Below are 20,575 nucleotides of genomic sequence, written 5' to 3' on the forward strand. Positions count from 1 at the left end.
GGGTGTGTTTTATTTCTATTCTCTTAATGAGGGATGTGTGTTTTATCTCTATTCTCTTAATGAGTGATGTGTGTGTTTTATCTCTATTCTCTTAATGAGTGATGTATGTGTTTTATCTCTATTCTCTTAATGAGCGATGTGTGTGTTTTATCTCTATTCTCTTAATGAGCGGTGTGTGTGTTTTATCTCTATTCTCTTAAAGAGCGATGTGTGTGTTTTTATCTCTATCCTCTTAATGAGTGATGTGTGTGTTTTATCTCTATTCTCTTAATGAGTGATGTGTGTGTTTTATCTCTATTCTCTTAATGAGTGATATGTGTGTTTTATCTCTATTCTCTTAATGAGTGATGTGTGTGTTTTATCTCTATCCTCTTAATGAGTGATGTGTGTGTTTTATCTCTATTCTCTTAATGAGTGATGTGTGTGTTTTATCTCTATTCTCTTAATGAGTGATGTGTGTGTTTTATCTCTATTCTCTTAATTAGTGATGTGTGTGTTTTATCTCTATTCTCTTAATGAGTGATGTGTGTGTTTTATCTCTATTCTCTTAATGAGTGATTTGTGTGTTTTATCTCTATTCTCTTAATGAGCGATGTGTGTGTTTTATCTCTATTCTCTTAATGAGTGATGTGTGTTTTATCTCTATTCTCTTAATGAGTGATGTGTGTGTTTTATCTCTATTCTCTTAATGAGTGATGTGTGTGTTTTATCTCTATCCTCTTAATGAGTGATGTGTGTGTTTTATCTCTATTCTCTTAATGAGTGATGTGTGTGTTTTATCTCTATTCTCTTAATGAGTGATGTGTGTTTTATCCCTATTCTCTTAATGAGCGATGTCTGTGTTTTATCTCTATTCTCTTAATGAGTGATGTGTGTGTTTTATCTCTATTCTCTTAATGAGTGATGTGTGTTTTTATCTCTATTCTCTTAATGAGTGATGTGTGTGTTTTATCTCTATTCTCTTAATGAGTGATGTGTGTGTTTTATCTCTATCCTCTTAATGAGTGATGTGTGTGTTTTATCTCTATTCTCTTAATGAGTGATGTGTGTGTTTTATCTCTATTCTCTTAATGAGTGATGTGTGTTTTTATCTCTATTCTCTTAATGAGTGATGTGTGTGTTTTACCTCTATTCTCTTAATGAGTGATGTGTGTGTTTTATCTCTATTCTCTTAATGAGTGATGTGTGTGTTTTATCTCTATTCTCTTAATGAGTGATGTGTGTTTTTATCTCTATTCTCTTAATGAGTGATGTGTGTGTTTTATCTCTATTCTCTTAATGAGTGATGTGTGTGTTTTATCTCTATCCTCTTAATGAGTGATGTGTGTGTTTTATCTCTATTCTCTTAATGAGTGATGTGTGTGTTTTATCTCTATTCTCTTAATGAGTGATGTGTGTGTTTTATCTCTATTCTCTTAATGAGTGATGTGTGTGTTTTATCTCTATTCTCTTAATGAGTGATGTGTGTGTTTTATCTCTATTCTCTTAATGAGTGATGTGTGTGTTTTTATCTCTATTCTCTTAAAGAGTGATGTGTGTGTTTTATCTCTATTCTCTTAATGAGCGATGTGTGTGTTTTATCTCTATTCTCTTAATGAGTGATGTGTGTGTTTTATCTCTATTCTCGTAATGAGTGATGTGTGTGTTTTATCTCTATTCTCTTAATGAGTGATGTGTGTGTTTTATCTCTATTCTCTTAATGAGTGATGTGTGTGTTTTATCTCTATTCTCTTAATGAGTGATGTGTGTGTTTTATCTCTATTCTCTTAATGAGTGATGTGTGTTTTATCTCTATCCTCTTAATGAGTGATGTGTGTGTTTTATCTCTATTCTCTTAATGAGCGATGTGTGTGTTTTATCTCTATTCTCTTAATGAGTGATGTGTGTGTTTTATCCCTATTCTCTTAATGAGCGATGTGTGTGTTTTATCTCTATTCTCTTAATGAGTGATGTGTGTGTTTTATCTCTATTCTCTTAATGAGTGATGTGTGTGTTTTATCTCTTCTCTTAATGAGTGATGTGTGTGTTTTATCTCTATTCTCTTAATGAGCGATGTGTGTGTTTTATATCTATTCTCTTAATGAGTGATGTGTGTGTTTTATCTCTATTCTCTGAATGAGTGATGTGTGTGTTTTATCTCTATTCTCTTAATGAGTGATGTGTGTGTTTTATCTCTATTCTCTTAATGAGTGATGTGTGTGTTTTATCTCTATTCTCTTAATGAGTTATGTGTTTTATCTCTATCCTCTTAATGAGTGATGTGTGTGTTTTATCTCTTCTCTTAATGAGTGATGTGTGTGTTTTATCTCTATTCTCTTAATGAGTGATGTGTGTGTTTTATCTCTATTCTCTTAATGAGTGATGTGTGTGTTTTTATCTCTATTCTCTTAAAGAGTGATGTGTGTGTTTTATCTCTATTCTCTTAATGAGCGATGTGTGTGTTTTATCTCTATTCTCTTAATGAGTGATGTGTGTGTTTTATCTCTATTCTCGTAATGAGTGATGTGTGTGTTTTATCTCTATTCTCTTAATGAGTGATGTGTGTGTTTTATCTCTATTCTCTTAATGAGTGATGTGTGTGTTTTATCTCTATTCTCTTAATGAGTGATGTGTGTGTTTTATCTCTATTCTCTTAATGAGTGATGTGTGTTTTATCTCTATCCTCTTAATGAGTGATGTGTGTGTTTTATCTCTATTCTCTTAATGAGCGATGTGTGTGTTTTATCTCTATTCTCTTAATGAGTGATGTGTGTGTTTTATCCCTATTCTCTTAATGAGCGATGTGTGTGTTTTATCTCTATTCTCTTAATGAGTGATGTGTGTGTTTTATCTCTATTCTCTTAATGAGTGATGTGTGTGTTTTATCTCTTCTCTTAATGAGTGATGTGTGTGTTTTATCTCTATTCTCTTAATGAGCGATGTGTGTGTTTTATATCTATTCTCTTAATGAGTGATGTGTGTGTTTTATCTCTATTCTCTGAATGAGTGATGTGTGTGTTTTATCTCTATTCTCTTAATGAGTGATGTGTGTGTTTTATCTCTATTCTCTTAATGAGTGATGTGTGTGTTTTATCTCTATTCTCTTAATGAGTTATGTGTTTTATCTCTATCCTCTTAATGAGTGATGTGTGTGTTTTATCTCTTCTCTTAATGAGTGATGTGTGTGTTTTATCTCTATTCTCTTAATGAGCGATGTGTGTGTTTTATATCTATTCTCTTAATGAGTGATGTGTGTGTTTTATCTCTATTCTCTTAATGAGTGATGTGTGTGTTTTATCTCTATTCTCTTAATGAGTGATGTGTGTTTTTTATCTCTATTCTCTTAATGAGTGATGTGTGTGTTTTATCTCTATTCTCTTAATGAGCGATGTGTGTGTTTTATCTCTATTCTCTTAATGAGCGATGTGTGTGTTTTATCTCTATTCTCTTAATGAGTGATGTGTGTGTTTTATCTCTATTCTCTTAATGAGTGATGTGTGTTTTTTATCTCTATTCTCTTAATGAGCGATGTGTGTGTTTTATCTCTATTCTCTTAATGAGTGATGTGTGTGTTTTATCTCTATTCTCTTAATGAGTGATGTGTGTTTTTTATCTCTATTCTCTTAATGAGTGATGTGTGTGTTTTATCTCTATTCTCTTAATGAGTGATGTGTGTGTTTTATCTCTATTCTCTTAATGAGTGATGTGTGTTTTTATCTCTATTCTCTTAATGAGTGATGTGTGTGTTTTACCTCTATTCTCTTAATGAGTGATGTGTGTGTTTTATCTCTATTCTCTTAATGAGTGATGTGTGTGTTTTATCTCTATTCTCTTAATGAGTGATGTGTGTTTTTATCTCTATTCTCTTAATGAGTGATGTGTGTGTTTTATCTCTATTCTCTTAATGAGTGATGTGTGTGTTTTATCTCTATCCTCTTAATGAGTGATGTGTGTTTTATCTCTATTCTCTTAATGAGTGATGTGTGTGTTTTATCTCTATTCTCTTAATGAGTGATGTGTGTGTTTTATCTCTATTCTCTTAATGAGTGATGTGTGTGTTTTATCTCTATTCTCTTAATGAGTGATGTGTGTGTTTTATCTCTATTCTCTTAATGAGTGATGTGTGTGTTTTTATCTCTATTCTCTTAAAGAGTGATGTGTGTGTTTTATCTCTATTCTCTTAATGAGCGATGTGTGTGTTTTATCTCTATTCTCTTAATGAGTGATGTGTGTGTTTTATCTCTATTCTCGTAATGAGTGATGTGTGTGTTTTATCTCTATTCTCTTAATGAGTGATGTGTGTGTTTTATCTCTATTCTCTTAATGAGTGATGTGTGTGTTTTATCTCTATTCTCTTAATGAGTGATGTGTGTGTTTTATCTCTATTCTCTTAATGAGTGATGTGTGTTTTATCTCTATCCTCTTAATGAGTGATGTGTGTGTTTTATCTCTATTCTCTTAATGAGCGATGTGTGTGTTTTATCTCTATTCTCTTAATGAGTGATGTGTGTGTTTTATCCCTATTCTCTTAATGAGCGATGTGTGTGTTTTATCTCTATTCTCTTAATGAGTGATGTGTGTGTTTTATCTCTATTCTCTTAATGAGTGATGTGTGTGTTTTATCTCTTCTCTTAATGAGTGATGTGTGTGTTTTATCTCTATTCTCTTAATGAGCGATGTGTGTGTTTTATATCTATTCTCTTAATGAGTGATGTGTGTGTTTTATCTCTATTCTCTGAATGAGTGATGTGTGTGTTTTATCTCTATTCTCTTAATGAGTGATGTGTGTGTTTTATCTCTATTCTCTTAATGAGTGATGTGTGTGTTTTATCTCTATTCTCTTAATGAGTTATGTGTTTTATCTCTATCCTCTTAATGAGTGATGTGTGTGTTTTATCTCTTCTCTTAATGAGTGATGTGTGTGTTTTATCTCTATTCTCTTAATGAGCGATGTGTGTGTTTTATATCTATTCTCTTAATGAGTGATGTGTGTGTTTTATCTCTATTCTCTTAATGAGTGATGTGTGTGTTTTATCTCTATTCTCTTAATGAGTGATGTGTGTTTTTTATCTCTATTCTCTTAATGAGTGATGTGTGTGTTTTATCTCTATTCTCTTAATGAGCGATGTGTGTGTTTTATCTCTATTCTCTTAATGAGCGATGTGTGTGTTTTATCTCTATTCTCTTAATGAGTGATGTGTGTGTTTTATCTCTATTCTCTTAATGAGTGATGTGTGTTTTTTATCTCTATTCTCTTAATGAGCGATGTGTGTGTTTTATCTCTATTCTCTTAATGAGTGATGTGTGTGTTTTATCTCTATTCTCTTAATGAGTGATGTGTGTTTTTTATCTCTATTCTCTTAATGAGTGATGTGTGTGTTTTATCTCTATTCTCTTAATGAGTGATGTGTGTGTTTTATCTCTATTCTCTTAATGAGTGATGTGTGTCTTTTAACTCTATTCTCTTAATGAGCGATGTGTGTGTTTTATCTCTATTCTCTTAATGAGTGATGGGTGTGTTTTATCTCTATTCTCATAATGAGTGATGTGTGTTTTATCTCTATTCTCTTAATGAGTGATGTGTGTGTTTTATCTCTATTCTCTTAATGAGCGGTGTGTGTGTTTTATCTCTATTCTCTTAATGAGTGATGTGTGTTTTATCTCTATTCTCTTAATGAGTGATGTGTGTGTTTTATCTCTATTCTCTTAATGAGTGATGTGTGTGTTTTATCTCTATTCTCTTAATGAGTGTGGGTGTGTTTTATCTCTATTCTCTTAATGAGTGATGTGTCTTTTATCTCTATTCTCTTAATGAGCGATGTGTGTGTTTTATCTCTATTCTCTTAATGAGTGTGGGTGTGTTTTATCTCTATTCTCTTAATGAGCGATGTGTGTGTTTTATCTCTATTCTCTTAATGAGCGATGTGTGTTTTATCTCTATTCTCTTAATGAGTGATGGGTGTGTTTTATCTCTATTCTCTTAATGAGTGATGGGTGTGTTTTATCTCTATTCTCTTAATGAGTGATGTGTGTGTTTTATCTCTATTCTCTTAATGAGTGATGGGTGTGTTTTATCTCTATTCTCTTAATGAGCGGTGTGTGTGTTTTATCTCTATTCTCTTAATGAGTGATGGGTGTGTTTTATCTCTATTCTCTTAATGAGCGATGTGTGTGTTTTATCTCTATTCTCTTAATGAGTGATGTGTGTGTTTTATCTCTATTCTCTTAATGAGTGATGTGTGTGTTTTATCTCTATTCTCTTAATGAGCGATGTGTGTGTTTTATCTCTATTCTCTTAATGAGTAATGGGTGTGTTTTATCTCTATTCTCTTAATGAGCGATGTGTGTGTTTTATCTCTATTCTCTTAATGAGTGATGGGTGTGTTTTATCTCTATTCTCTTAATGAGCGATGTGTGTGTTTTATCTCTATTCTCTTAATGAGTGATGTGTGTGTTTTATCTCTATTCTCTTAATGAGTGATGTGTGTGTTTTATCTCTATTCTCTTAATGAGTGATGTGTGTGTTTTATCTCTATACTCTTAATGAGTGATGTGTGTGTTTTATCTCTATGTGTGTGTTTTATCTCTATGTGTGTGTTTTATCTCTATTCTCTTAATGAGTGATGTGTGTGTTTTATCTCTATTCTCTTAATGAGTGATGGGTGTGTTTTATTTCTATTCTCTTAATGAGGGATGTGTGTTTTATCTCTATTCTCTTAATGAGTGATGTGTGTGTTTTATCTCTATTCTCTTAATGAGTGATGTATGTGTTTTATCTCTATTCTCTTAATGAGCGATGTGTGTGTTTTATCTCTATTCTCTTAATGAGCGGTGTGTGTGTTTTATCTCTATTCTCTTAAAGAGCGATGTGTGTGTTTTATCTCTATTCTCTTAATGAGCGGTGTGTGTGTTTTATCTCTATTCTCTTAAAGAGTGATGTGTGTGTTTTATCTCTATTCTCTTAATGAGTGATGTGTGTTTTATCTCTATTCTCTTAATGAGTGATGTGTGTGTTTTATCTTTATTCTCTTAATGAGTGATGTGTGTGTTTTATCTCTATTCTTTTAATGAGCGATGTGTGTGTTTTATCTCTATTCTCTTAATGAGTGATGTGTGTGTTTTATCCCTATTCTCTTAATGAGCGATGTGTGTGTTTTATCTCTATTCTCTTAATGAGTGATGTGTGTTTTAACTCTATTCTCTTAATGAGTGATGTGTGTGTTTTATCTCTATTCTCTTAATGAGTGATGTGTGTGTTTTATCTCTATGTGTGTGTTTTATCTCTATTCTCTTAATGAGTGATGTGTGTGTTTTGGGTGTAATGTGCAATAAACCAATCAGAGTCTCGTCTCTCATTCCCTTTAAATGCAGTAGCGGATTTGCTATTTACATAGCTGAAAAACTGAACGCTTCTCTAGAGAGGAAACGAATCTGCTCGTGCGTGAGGTTATAGCTGTGTGTGTGTGTGTGTGTGTGTGTGTGTGTGTGTGTGTGTGTGTGTGTGTGTGTGTGTGTGTGTGTGTGTGTGTGTGTGTGTGTGTGTGTGTGAGAGAGAGGTTAAAGCTAGACCATCTACGGGACAAGCCGAAATCAATCATATCTTTATGTACACAATATTAATCTTTTACATTGTAATCCTTTTATTTTTAATATTTGGCATGTGTTTGTGCTGCTGCTGAGTGTGTGTAATAAGCAGAGTGAGTGTGTGTAATAAGCAGAGAGTGTGTGTAATAAGCAGAGTGTGTGTAATAAAGCAGAATGTGTGTGTAATAAGTAGAGTGTGTGTAATAAGCAGAGTGAGTGTGTGTAATAAGCAGAGAGTGTGTGTAATAAGCAGAGTGTGTGTAATAAAGCAGAATGTGTGTGTGTGTAATAAGCTGAGTGAGTAATAAGCAGAATGTGTGTGTAATAAGTAGAGTGTGTGTGTAATAAGTAGAGTGTGTGTAATAAGCAGAGTGTGTGTGTAATAAGTAGAGTGTGTGTAATAAGCAGAGTGTGTGTGTGTAATAAGTAGAGATTGTGTAATAAGCAGAGTGTGTGTAATAAAGCAGAATGTGTGTGTGTGTAATAAGCTGAGTGAGTAATAAGCAGAATGTGTGTGTAATAAGTAGAGTGTGTGTGTAATAAGTAGAGTGTGTGTAATAAGCAGAGTGTGTGTGTAATAAGTAGTGTGTGTGTAATAAGCAGAGTGTGTGTGTGTAATAAGTAGAGATTGTGTAATAAGCAGAGTGTGTGTAATGAGCAGAGTGTGTTTGTAATAAGTAGAGTGTGTGTAATAAGCAGAGTGAGTGTGTGTAATAAGCAGAGTGTGTGTGTGTAATAAGCAGAGTGTGTGTGTAATAAGTAGAGTGTGTCTAATAAGCAGAGTTTGTGTAATAAGCAGAGTGTTTGTGTGTAATAAGCAGAGTGTGTGTGTAATAAGCAGAATGTGTGTGTGTGTGTGTAATAAGCAGAATGTGTGTGTGTGTGTGTGTGTGTAATAAGCAGAATGTGTGTGTGTGTGTGTAATAGGCAGAATGTGTGTGTGTGTGTGTGTAATAAGCAGAATGTGTGTGTGTAATAATCAGTGTTGTGCAAGTTACGTCCACACTGTAATACATTATACATTACTTGTTACTGTTATTTAAAAGTACCGGTAATTCATTACCTTACAATATTACTGTCTCAGAATTGTAATGCGTTACATTACTCCTGTATTACTTTTGAGTTACTTTCACCAAAATAACTATATAGAAGTAGAACTTAACATTCTAGAATGACTAGGGCTGTAACGATATGCAATATAAAACCGAAATCGCGACACTCAGATCCACGAACCTGCAGAATCACGACACACCCCTTCCAACTCCAAGAGTTATCCTTCCCCTCCAGATCCAATGCTACCACATCTTTAAATTACTATTAGTATTATTTGAAGTTAACTTAACATTATAAAATACGTAGACCTACACCACAAAAGTAGTTGAGGATAAATTATTTAAAATTTGGGAATTCCAGCGTTATGGACATGACATTTGCAGTCAAAACATGAAATATAAATTTTCAGAAAATGCATTAATACCAAAATATTGAAACATCTGTTTATCCATAGGTTACCCCCTTAAAAGAGTCCAGACATTAGAAAAATATCAGTCTACACATGCGTTTTATATTTAATATTAGGGAAATAGACAGTCATGCGTGACAAAAAAAATCTTTAACTTTTAGGAGGCAACGATTTTGTTGTTGTAATTCTATGAATTACACTGCGCAAATCGGATGAAGAAGGGTTAGCTCTCCACAGAACATTAAATATTCATTTTATTTTATTTTTCGTGTTCCCATTTATGAGGAAAAATCCGCTCTGAAGCGGCACAAAGACTGTTTTAAATCTTTCACAGAGACCTTACACAGAAGACACAAAGCCTTTCTTTAAAGTGAATTTCGTTTTGTATTAATTGTATCTTAATTTTAATCAATGTTTCATCAACCAATTGCCTGGATATAATAAATAAGAAGTAGGCTAAATATAGCAGACAATTATAGATAATCACGACACGGAGGCGCCGGCGCGTGAACTGGAGCACGTCTCATAAATGAACCGAAACTCAGCGTATAAGGTAGCCTATTCACGGACCTGAAAAATATATCTATATTGAAATGTCTACTTGTAAACAGAACAATTCAAAACGAAAGAAAACGGACTGCTCTCTGCTTATGAAATGAAATGTGCATTTCTCTCTGGTGCATTCACTAGCCTACTGCGAAGATCGCGAGTCAACTTCATCTTGACTTTATTAATAAACAATTAAAATGTCTCCTTGCTATATTTGACATTCATAATCATTGCTTTTGCCGGTTCTTTGTGACAGCTTTTAGGTGCTTTATCGGCAGCGCCGCCGCCCTTACATGAACGCATCATATGCATCAAAAACATGATTGCGTGATGAAAACATGAAAAATAACACATAAACATAGCCTAACTGTTTAGAAAGAAAACACAGAACGAATAGCCTAATACGCATACATCCATCTCGCTAATGTACACATTTACATTTACATTTATTCATTTAGCTGACGCTTTTATCCAAAGCGACTTACAATTGCTATATATGTCACACCTCTGGAGCAACTAGGGATTAAGTGTCTTGCTCAGGGACACATTGGTGTCTCACAGTGGATTCGAACCCGAGTCTCTCACACCAAAGGCATGTGTCTTATCCACTGCGCCATCACCTACCCTGTATAGGCCTAGTTAAGGGCTCCTGAACACACACACGTTCTCAGACCAGCAGCGCTCCAAGCAATGCTCCTGAACACACACTCGTTCTCAGACCAGCAGCGCTCCAGCAATGCTCCTGAACACACACTCGTTCTCAGAACAGCAGCGCTCCAGCAATGCTCCTGAACACACACTCGTTCTCAGAACAGCAGCCGCTCCAGCAATGCTCCTGAACACACACTCGTTCTCAGAACAGCAGCGCTCCAGCAATGCTCCTGAACACACACTCGTTCTCAGACCAGCAGCGCTCCAGCAATGCTCCTGAACACACACTCGTTCTCAGACCAGCAGCGCTCCAGCAGTGCTCCTGAACACACACACGTTCTCAGACCAGCAGCCGGTCCAGCAATGCTCCTGAACACACACTCGTTCTCAGACCAGCAGCGCTCCAGCAGTGCTCCTGAACACACACACGTTCTCAGACCAGCAGCCGCTCCAGCAATGCTCCTGAACACACACTCGTTCTCAGACTAGCAGCGCTCCAGCAATGCTCCTGAACACACACTCGTTCTCAGAACAGCAGCGCTCCAGCAATGCTCCTGAACATACACTCGTTCTCAGACCAGCAGCGCTCCAGCAATGCTCCTGAACACACACTCGTTCTCAGACCAGCAGCGCTCCAGCAATGCTCCTGAACACACACTCGTTCTCAGAACAGCAGCCGCTCCAGCAATGCTCCTGAACACACACTCGTTCTCAGATCAGCAGCGGTCCAGCAATGCTCCTGAACACACACTCGTTCTCAGACCAGCAGCCGCTCCAGCAATGCTCCTGAACATACACTCGTTCTCAGACTAGCAGAGCTCCAGCAATGCTCCTGAACACACACTCGTTCTGAGAAGAGCAGCCGCTCCAGCAATGCTCCTGAACACACACTCGTTCTCTGACCAGCAGCGCTCCAGCAATGCTCCTGAACACACACTCGTTCTCAGAACAGCAGCGCTCCAGCAATGCTCCTGAACATACACTCGTTCTCAGACCAGCAGCGCTCCAGCAATGCTCCTGAACACACACTCGTTCTCAGACCAGCAGCGCTCCAGCAATGCTCCTGAACACACACTCGTTCTCAGAACAGCAGCCGCTCCAGCAATGCTCCTGAACACACACTCGTTCTCAGATCAGCAGCGGTCCAGCAATGCTCCTGAACACACACTCGTTCTCAGACCAGCAGCCGCTCCAGCAATGCTCCTGAACATACACTCGTTCTCAGACTAGCAGAGCTCCAGCAATGCTCCTGAACACACACTCGTTCTGAGAAGAGCAGCCGCTCCAGCAATGCTCCTGAACACACACTCGTTCTCTGACCAGCAGCGCTCCAGCAATGCTCCTGAACACACACTCGTTCTCAGATCAGCAGCGGTCCAGCAATGCTCCTGAACACACACACGTTCTCAGACCAGCAGCCGCTCCAGCAATGCTCCTGAACATACACTCGTTCTCAGACTAGCAGAGCTCCAGCAATGCTCCTGAACACACACTCGTTCTCAGACCGGCAGCGCTCCAGCAATGCTCCTGAACACACACTCGTTTGCAGACCAGCAGCGCTCCAGCAATGCACCTGAACACACACTCGTTCTCAGACCAGCAGCGCTCCAGCAATGCTCCTGAACACACACTCGTTCTCAGAACAGCAGCCGCTCCAGCAATGCACCTGAACACACACTCGTTCTCAGACCAGCAGCGCTGCAAAAATGCTCCTGAACACACACTCGTTCTCAGACCAGCAGCCGCTCCAGCAATGCTCCTTAACACACACTCGTTCTCAGACCAGCAGCACTCCAGCAATGCTCCTGAACACACACTCGTTCTCAGACCAGCAGCGCTCCAGCAATGCTCCTGAACACACACTCGTTCTCAGACCAGCAGCCACTCCAGCAATGCTCCTGAACACGTACTCGTTCTCAGACCAGCAGCCTTTCCAGCAATGCTCCTGAACACACACTCGTTCTCAGACCAGCAGCGCTGCAGCAATGCTCCTGAACACACACTCGTTCTCAGACCAGCAGCAGCTCCAGCAATGCTCCTGAAAACACACTCGTTCTCAGAACAGCAGAGCTCCAGGAATGCTCCTGAACACACACTCGTTCTCAGACCAGCAGCGCTCCAGCAATGCTCCTGAACACACACTCGTTCTCAGACCAGCAGCGCTGCAGCAATGCTCCTGAACACACACTCGTTCTCAGACCAGCAGCAGCTCCAGCAATGCTCCTGAACACACACTCGTTCTCAGAACAGCAGAGCTCCAGGAATGCTCCTGAACACACACTCGTTCTCAGACCAGCAGCGCTCTAGCAATGCTCCTGAACACACACTCGTTCTCAGACCAGCAGCGCTCCAGCAATGCTCCTGAACACACACTCGTTCTCAGACCAGCAATGCTCCTGAACACACACTCATTCTCAGAACAGCAGCCGCTCCAGCAATGCTCCTGAACACACACTCGTTCTCAGACCAGCAATGCTCCTGAACACACACTCGTTCTCAGACCATTAGCCGCTCCAGCGATGCTCCTGAACACAAACTCGTTCTCAGACCAGCAGCGCTCCAGCAATGCTCCTGAACACATACTCGTTCTCAGACCAGCAGCGCTCCAGCAATGCTCCTGAACACACACTCGTTCTCAGATCAGCAGCGGTCCAGCAATGCTCCTGAACATACACTCGTTCTCAGACTAGCAGAGCTCCAGCAATGCTCCTGAACACACACTCGTTCTCAGAACAGCAGCCGCTCCAGCAATGCTCCTGAACACACACTCGTTCCAAGACCAGCAGCACTCCAGCAGTGCTCCTGAACACACACACGTTCTCAGACCAGCAGCCGCTCCAGCAATGCTCCTGAACATACACTCGTTCTCAGACCAGCAATGCTCCTGAACACACACTCGTTCTCAGACCATTAGCCGCTCCAGCGATGCTCCTGAACACACACTCGTTCTCAGAACAGCAGCCGCTCCAGCAATGCTCCTGAACACACACACGTTCTCAGACCAGCAGCCGCTCCAGCAATGCTCCTGAACATACACTCGTTCTCAGACTAGCAGAGCTCCAGCAATGCTCCTGAACACACACTCGTTCTCAGAACAGCAGCCGCTCCAGCAATGCTCCTGAACACACACTCGTTCTCAGATCAGCAGCACTCCAGCAGTGCTCCTGAACACACACTCGTTCTCAGACCAGCAGCGCTCCAGCAATGCTCCTGAACACACACTCGTTCTTAGACCAGCAGCCGCTCCAGCAATGCTCCTGAACACACACTTGTTCTCAGACCAGCAGCCGCTCCAGCAATGCTCCTGAACACACACTCGTTCTCAGACCAGCAGCCGCTCCAGCAATGCTCCTGAACACACACTCGTTCTCAGAACAGCAGCGCTCCAGCAATGCTCCTGAACACACACTCGTTCTCAGACCAGCAGCGCTCCAGCAATGCTCCTGAACACACACTCGTTCTCAGACCAGCAGCGCTCCAGCAGTGCTCCTGAACACACACACGTTCTCAGACCAGCAGCCGCTCCAGCAATACTCCTGAACACACACACGTTCTCAGACCAGCAGCGCTCCAGCAATGCTCCTGAACACACACTCGTTCTCAGACCAGCAGCGCTCCAGCGATGCTCCTGAACACACACTCGTTCTGAGAAGAGCAGCCGCTCCAGCAATGCTCCTGAACACACACTCGTTCTCAGACCAGCAGCGCTCCAGCAATGCTCCTGAACAAACACTCGTTTGCAGACCAGCAGCGCTCCAGCAATGCACCTGAACACACACTCGTTCTCAGACCAGCAGCGCTCCAGCAATGCTCCTGAACACACACTCGTTCTCAGAACAGCAGCCGCTCCAGCAATGCACCTGAACACACACTCGTTCTCAGACCAGCAGCGCTGCAGCAATGCTCCTGAACACACACTCGTTCTCAGACCAGCAGCCGCTCCTGCAATGCTCCTGAACACACACTCGTTCTCAGACCAGCAGCACTCCAGCAATGCTCCTGAACACACACTCGTTCTCAGACCAGCAGCGCTCCAGCAATGCTCCTGAACACACACTCGTTCTCAGACCAGCAGCCACTCCAGCAATGCTCCTGAACACATACTCGTTCTCAGACCAGCAGCCTTTCCAGCAATGCTCCTGAACACACACTCGTTCTCAGACCAGCAGCGCTGCAGCAATGCTCCTGAACACACACTCGTTCTCAGACCAGCAGCAGCTCCAGCAATGCTCCTGAACACACACTCGTTCTCAGAACAGCAGAGCTCCAGGAATGCTCCTGAACACACACTCGTTCTCAGATCAGCAGCGGTCCAGCAATGCTCCTGAACACACACACGTTCTCAGACCAGCAGCCGCTCCAGCAATGCTCCTGAACATACACTCGTTCTCAGACTAGCAGAGCTCCAGCAATGCTCCTGAACACACACTCGTTCTCAGAACAGCAGCCGCTCCAGCAATGCTCCTGAACACACACTCGTTCTCAGATCAGCAGCACTCCAGCAGTGTGCTCCTGAACACACACTCGTTCTCAGACCAGCAGCGCTCCAGCAATGCTCCTGAACACACACTCGTTCTTAGACCAGCAGCCGCTCCAGCAATGCTCCTGAACACACACTCGTTCTCAGACCAGCAGCCGCTCCAGCAATGCTCCTGAACACACACTCGTTCTCAGACCAGCAGCCGCTCCAGCAATGCTCCTGAACACACACTCGTTCTCAGAACAGCAGCGCTCCAGCAATGCTCCTGAACACACACTCGTTCTCAGACCAGCAGCGCTCCAGCAATACTCCTGAACACACACTCGTTCTCAGACCAGCAGCGCTCCAGCAGTGCTCCTGAACACACACACGTTCTCAGACCAGCAGCCGCTCCAGCAATGCTCCTGAACACACACACGTTCTCAGACCAGCAGCGCTCCAGCAATGCTCCTGAACACACACTCGTTCTCAGACCAGCAGCGCTCCAGCAATGCTCCTGAACACACACTCGTTCTGAGAAGAGCAGCCGCTCCAGCAATGCTCCTGAACACACACTCGTTCTCAGACCAGCAGCGCTCCAGCAATGCTCCTGAACACACACTCGTTTGCAGACCAGCAGCGCTCCAGCAATGCACCTGAACACACACTCGTTCTCAGACCAGCAGCGCTCCAGCAATGCTCCTGAACACACACTCGTTCTCAGAACAGCAGCCGCTCCAGCAATGCACCTGAACACACACTCGTTCTCAGACCAGCAGCGCTGCAGCAATGCTCCTGAACACACACTCGTTCTCAGACCAGCAGCCGCTCCAGCAATGCTCCTGAACACACACTCGTTCTCAGACCAGCAGCACTCCAGCAATAATCCTGAACACACACTCGTTCTTAGACCAGCAGCGCTCCAGCAATGCTCCTGAACACACACTCGTTCTCAGACCAGCAGCCACTCCAGCAATGCTCCTGAACACATACTCGTTCTCAGACCAGCAGCCTTTCCAGCAATGCTCCTGAACACACACTCGTTCTCAGACCAGCAGCGCTGCAGCAATGCTCCTGAACACACACTCGTTCTCAGACCAGCAGCAGCTCCAGCAATGCTCCTGAACACACACTCGTTCTCAGAACAGCAGAGCTCCAGGAATGCTCCTGAACACACACTCGTTCTCAGACCAGCAGCGCTCCAGCAATGCTCCTGAACACACACTCGTTCTCAGACCAGCAGCCACTCCAGCAATGCTCCTGAACACATACTCGTTCTCAGACCAGCAGCCTTTCCAGCAATGCTCCTGAACACACACTCGTTCTCAGACCAGCAGCGCTGCAGCAATGCTCCTGAACACACACTCGTTCTCAGACCAGCAGCAGCTCCAGCAATGCTCCTGAACACACACTCGTTCTCAGAACAGCAGAGCTCCAGGAATGCTCCTGAACACACACTCGTTCTCAGACCAGCAGCGCTCCAGCAATGCTCCTGAACACACACTCGTTCTCAGACCAGCAGCCACTCCAGCAATGCTCCTGAACACATACTCGTTCTCAGACCAGCAGCCTTTCCAGCAATGCTCCTGAACACACACTCGTTCTCAGACCAGCAGCGCTGCAGCAATGCTCCTGAACACACACTCGTTCTCAGACCAGCAGCAGCTCCAGCAATGCTCCTGAACACACACTCGTTCTCAGAACAGCAATGCTCCTGAACACACACTCATTCTCAGAACAGCAGCCGCTCCAGCAATGCTCCTGAACACACACTCGTTCTCAGACCAGCAATGCTCCTGAACACACACTCGTTCTCAGACCAGCAGCGCTGCAGCAATGCTCCTGAACACACACTCGTTCTCAGACCAGCAGCAGCTCCAGCAATGCTCCTGAACACACACTCGTTCTCAGAACAGCAGAGCTCCAGGAATGCTCCTGAACACACACTCGTTCTCAGATCAGCAGCGGTCCAGCAATGCTCCTGAACACACACACGTTCTCAGACCAGCAGCCGCTCCAGCAATGCTCCTGAACACACACTCGTTCTCAGACTAGCAGAGCTCCAGCAATGCTCCTGAACACACACTCGTTCTCAGAACAGCAGCCGCTCCAGCAATGCTCCTGAACACACACTCGTTCTCAGATCAGCAGCACTCCAGCAGTGCTCCTGAACACACACTCGTTCTCAGACCAGCAGCGCTCCAGCAATGCTCCTGAACACACACTCGTTCTTAGACCAGCAGCCGCTCCAGCAATGCTCCTGAACACACACTCGTTCTCAGACCAGCAGCCGCTCCAGCAATGCTCCTGAACACACACTCGTTCTCAGACCAGCAGCCGCTCCAGCAATGCTCCTGAACACACACTCGTTCTCAGAACAGCAGCGCTCCAGCAATGCTCCTGAACACACACTCGTTCTCAGACCAGCAGCGCTCCAGCAATGCTCCTGAACACACACTCGTTCTCAGACCAGCAGCGCTCCAGCAGTGCTCCTGAACACACACTCGTTCTCAGACCAGCAGCCGCTCCAGCAATGCTCCTGAACACACACACGTTCTCAGACCAGCAGCGCTCCAGCAATGCTCCTGAACACACACTCGTTCTCAGACCAGCAGCGCTCCAGCAATGCTCCTGAACACACACTCGTTCTGAGAAGAGCAGCCGCTCCAGCAATGCTCCTGAACACACACTCGTTCTCAGACCAGCAGCGCTCCAGCAATGCTCCTGAACACACACTCGTTTGCAGACCAGCAGCGCTCCAGCAATGCACCTGAACACACACTCGTTCTCAGACCAGCAGCGCTCCAGCAATGCTCCTGAACACACACTCGTTCTCAGAACAGCAGCCGCTCCAGCAATGCACCTGAACACACACTCGTTCTCAGACCAGCAGCGCTGCAGCAATGCTCCTGAACACACACTCGTTCTCAGACCAGCAGCCGCTCCAGCAATGCTCCTGAACACACACTCGTTCTCAGACCAGCAGCACTCCAGCAATGCTCCTGAACACACACTCGTTCTTAGACCAGCAGCGCTCCAGCAATGCTCCTGAACACACACTCGTTCTCAGACCAGCAGCCACTCCAGCAATGCTCCTGAACACATACTCGTTCTCAGACCAGCAGCCTTTCCAGCAATGCTCCTGAACACACACTCGTTCTCAGACCAGCAGCGCTGCAGCAATGCTCCTGAACACACACTCGTTCTCAGACCAGCAGCAGCTCCAGCAATGCTCCTGAACACACACTCGTTCTCAGAACAGCAGAGCTCCAGGAATGCTCCTGAACACACACTCGTTCTCAGACCAGCAGCGCTCCAGCAATGCTCCTGAACACACACTCGTTCTCAGACCAGCAGCCACTCCAGCAATGCTCCTGAACACATACTCGTTCTCAGACCAGCAGCCTTTCCAGCAATGCTCCTGAACACACACTCGTTCTCAGACCAGCAGCGCTGCAGCAATGCTCCTGAACACACACTCGTTCTCAGACCAGCAGCAGCTCCAGCAATGCTCCTGAACACACACTCGTTCTCAGACCAGCAATGCTCCTGAACACACACTCATTCTCAGAACAGCAGCCGCTCCAGCAATGCTCCTGAACACACACTCGTTCTCAGACCAGCAATGCTCCTGAACACACACTCGTTCTCAGACCATTAGCCGCTCCAGCGATGCTCCTGAACACAAACTCGTTCTCAGACCAGCAGCGCTCCAGCAATGCTCCTGAACACATACTCGCTCTCAGACCAGCAGCGCTCCAGCAATGCTCCTGAACACACACTCGTTCTCAGATCAGCAGCGGTCCAGCAATGCTCCTGAACACACACACGTTCTCAGACCAGCAGCCGCTCCAGCAATGCTCCTGAACACACACTCGTTCTCAGACCAGCAGCCGCTCCAGCAATGCTCCTGAACACACACTCGTTCTCAGAACAGCAGCGCTCCAGCAATGCTCCTGAACACACACTCGTTCTCAGAACAGCAGCCGCTCCAGCAATGCTCCTGAACACACACTCGTTCTCAGACCAGCAGCCGCTTCAGCAATGCTCCTGAACACACACTCGTTCTCAGAACAGCAGCCGCTCCAGCAATGCTCCTGAACACACACTCGTTCTCAGAACAGCAGCCGCTCCAGCAATGCTCCTGAACACACACTCGTTCTCAGACCAGCAGCCGCTCCAGCAATGCTACTGAACACACACTCGTTCTCAGAACAGTAGCGCTCCAGCAATGCTCCTGAACACACACTCGTTCTCAGACCAGCAGCGCTCCAGCAATGCTCCTGAACACACACTCGTTCTCAGACCAGCAGCGCTCCAGCAATGCTCCTGAACACACACTCGTTCTCAGACCAGCAGCGCTCCAGCAATGCTCCTGAACACACACTCGTTCTTAGAACAGCAGCCGCTCCAGAAATGCTCCTGAACACACACTTGTTCTCAGAACAGCAGCGCTCCAGCAATTCTCCTGAACACACACTCGTTCTCAGACCAGCAGCGCTCCAGCAGTGCTCCTGAACACACACACGTTCTCAGAACAGCAGAGCTCCAGCAATGCACCTGAACACACACTCGTTCTCAAACCAGCAGGGCTCCAGCAATGCTCCTGAACACACACTCGTTCTCAGACCAGCAATGCTCCTGAACACACACTCGTTCTCAGACCAGCAATGCTCCTGAACACACACTCGTTCTCAGACCATTAGCCGCTCCAGCAATGCTCCTGAACACAAACTCGTTCTCAGACCAGCAGCGCTCCAGCAATGCTCCTTAACACATACTCGTTCTCAGACCAGCAGCGCTCCAGCAATGCTCCTGAACACACACTCGTTCTCAGATCAGCAGCGGTCCAGCAATGCTCCTGAACACACACACGTTCTCAGACCAGCAGCCGCTCCAGCAATGCTCCTGAACACACACTCGTTCTCAGACCAGCAGCCGCTCCAGCAATGCTCCTGAACACACACTCGTTCTCAGAACAGCAGCGCTCCAGCAATGCTCCTGAACACACACTCGTTCTCAGAACAGCAGCGCTCCAGCAATGCTCCTGAACACACACTCGTTCTCAGAACAGCAGCCGCTCCAGCAATGCTCCTGAACAAACACTCGTTCTCAGACCAGCAGCGCTCCAGCACCAGCAGCCGCTCCAGCAATGCTCCTGAACACACACTCGTTCTCAGAACAGCAGCGCTCCAGCAATGCTCCTGAACACACACTCGTTCTCAGAACAGCAGCCGCTCCAGCAATGCTCCTGAACACACACTCGTTCTCAGACCAGCAGCCGCTCCAGCAATGCTCCTGAACACACACTCGTTCTCAGACCAGCGGCGCTCCAGCAATGCTACTGAACACACACTCGTTCTCAGACCAGCAGCGCTCCAGCAATGCTCCTGAACACACACTCGTTCTCAGACCAGCAGCGCTCCAGCAATGCTCCTGAACACACACTCGTTCTCAGACCAGCAGCGCTCCAGCAATGCTCCTGAACACACACTCGTTCTTAGAACAGCAGCCGCTCCAGAAATGCTCCTGAACACACACTTGTTCTCAGAACAGCAGCGCTCCAGCAATGCTCCTGAACACACACTCGTTCTCAGACCAGCAATGCTCCTGAACACACACTCGTTCTCAGAACAGCAGCCGCTCCAGCAATGCTCCTGAACACACACTCGTTCTCAGACCAGCAGCCGCTCCAGCAATGCTCCTGAACACACACTCGTTCTCAGAACAGCCGCTCATGGGCACAGACGGGTGAAATGCATTTGCTATTTAAAGAACAGCAGGACGTGAAAATGAAAACTGCGTCGGGCTGAAACTAGCAAAACACACTTGTGTCGCGCCTGGCGCTGCATGTGTGTGTGTGTAATAGGGCACAGTGACTTACTGCAACC

The 20,575-nt window shown here is 44.4% G+C and overlaps 1 protein-coding gene across 1 annotated transcript in view; it reads right to left on the reverse strand.

Annotated features, from left to right (window-relative positions):
* LOC143724575 (uncharacterized) overlaps positions 1 to 20,575 on the reverse strand; it is a 59,611-nt gene that overhangs the window by 17,279 nt on the left and 21,757 nt on the right. The gene's annotated exons all lie outside the window — the stretch shown is intronic.

The sequence above is a fragment of the Siphateles boraxobius genome, unplaced genomic scaffold (assembly GCF_051911475.1).
Source record: "Siphateles boraxobius isolate OS27281-9 unplaced genomic scaffold, OSU_SipBor_1 76, whole genome shotgun sequence".
Classification (NCBI taxonomy): Eukaryota; Metazoa; Chordata; class Actinopteri; order Cypriniformes; family Leuciscidae; genus Siphateles; species Siphateles boraxobius.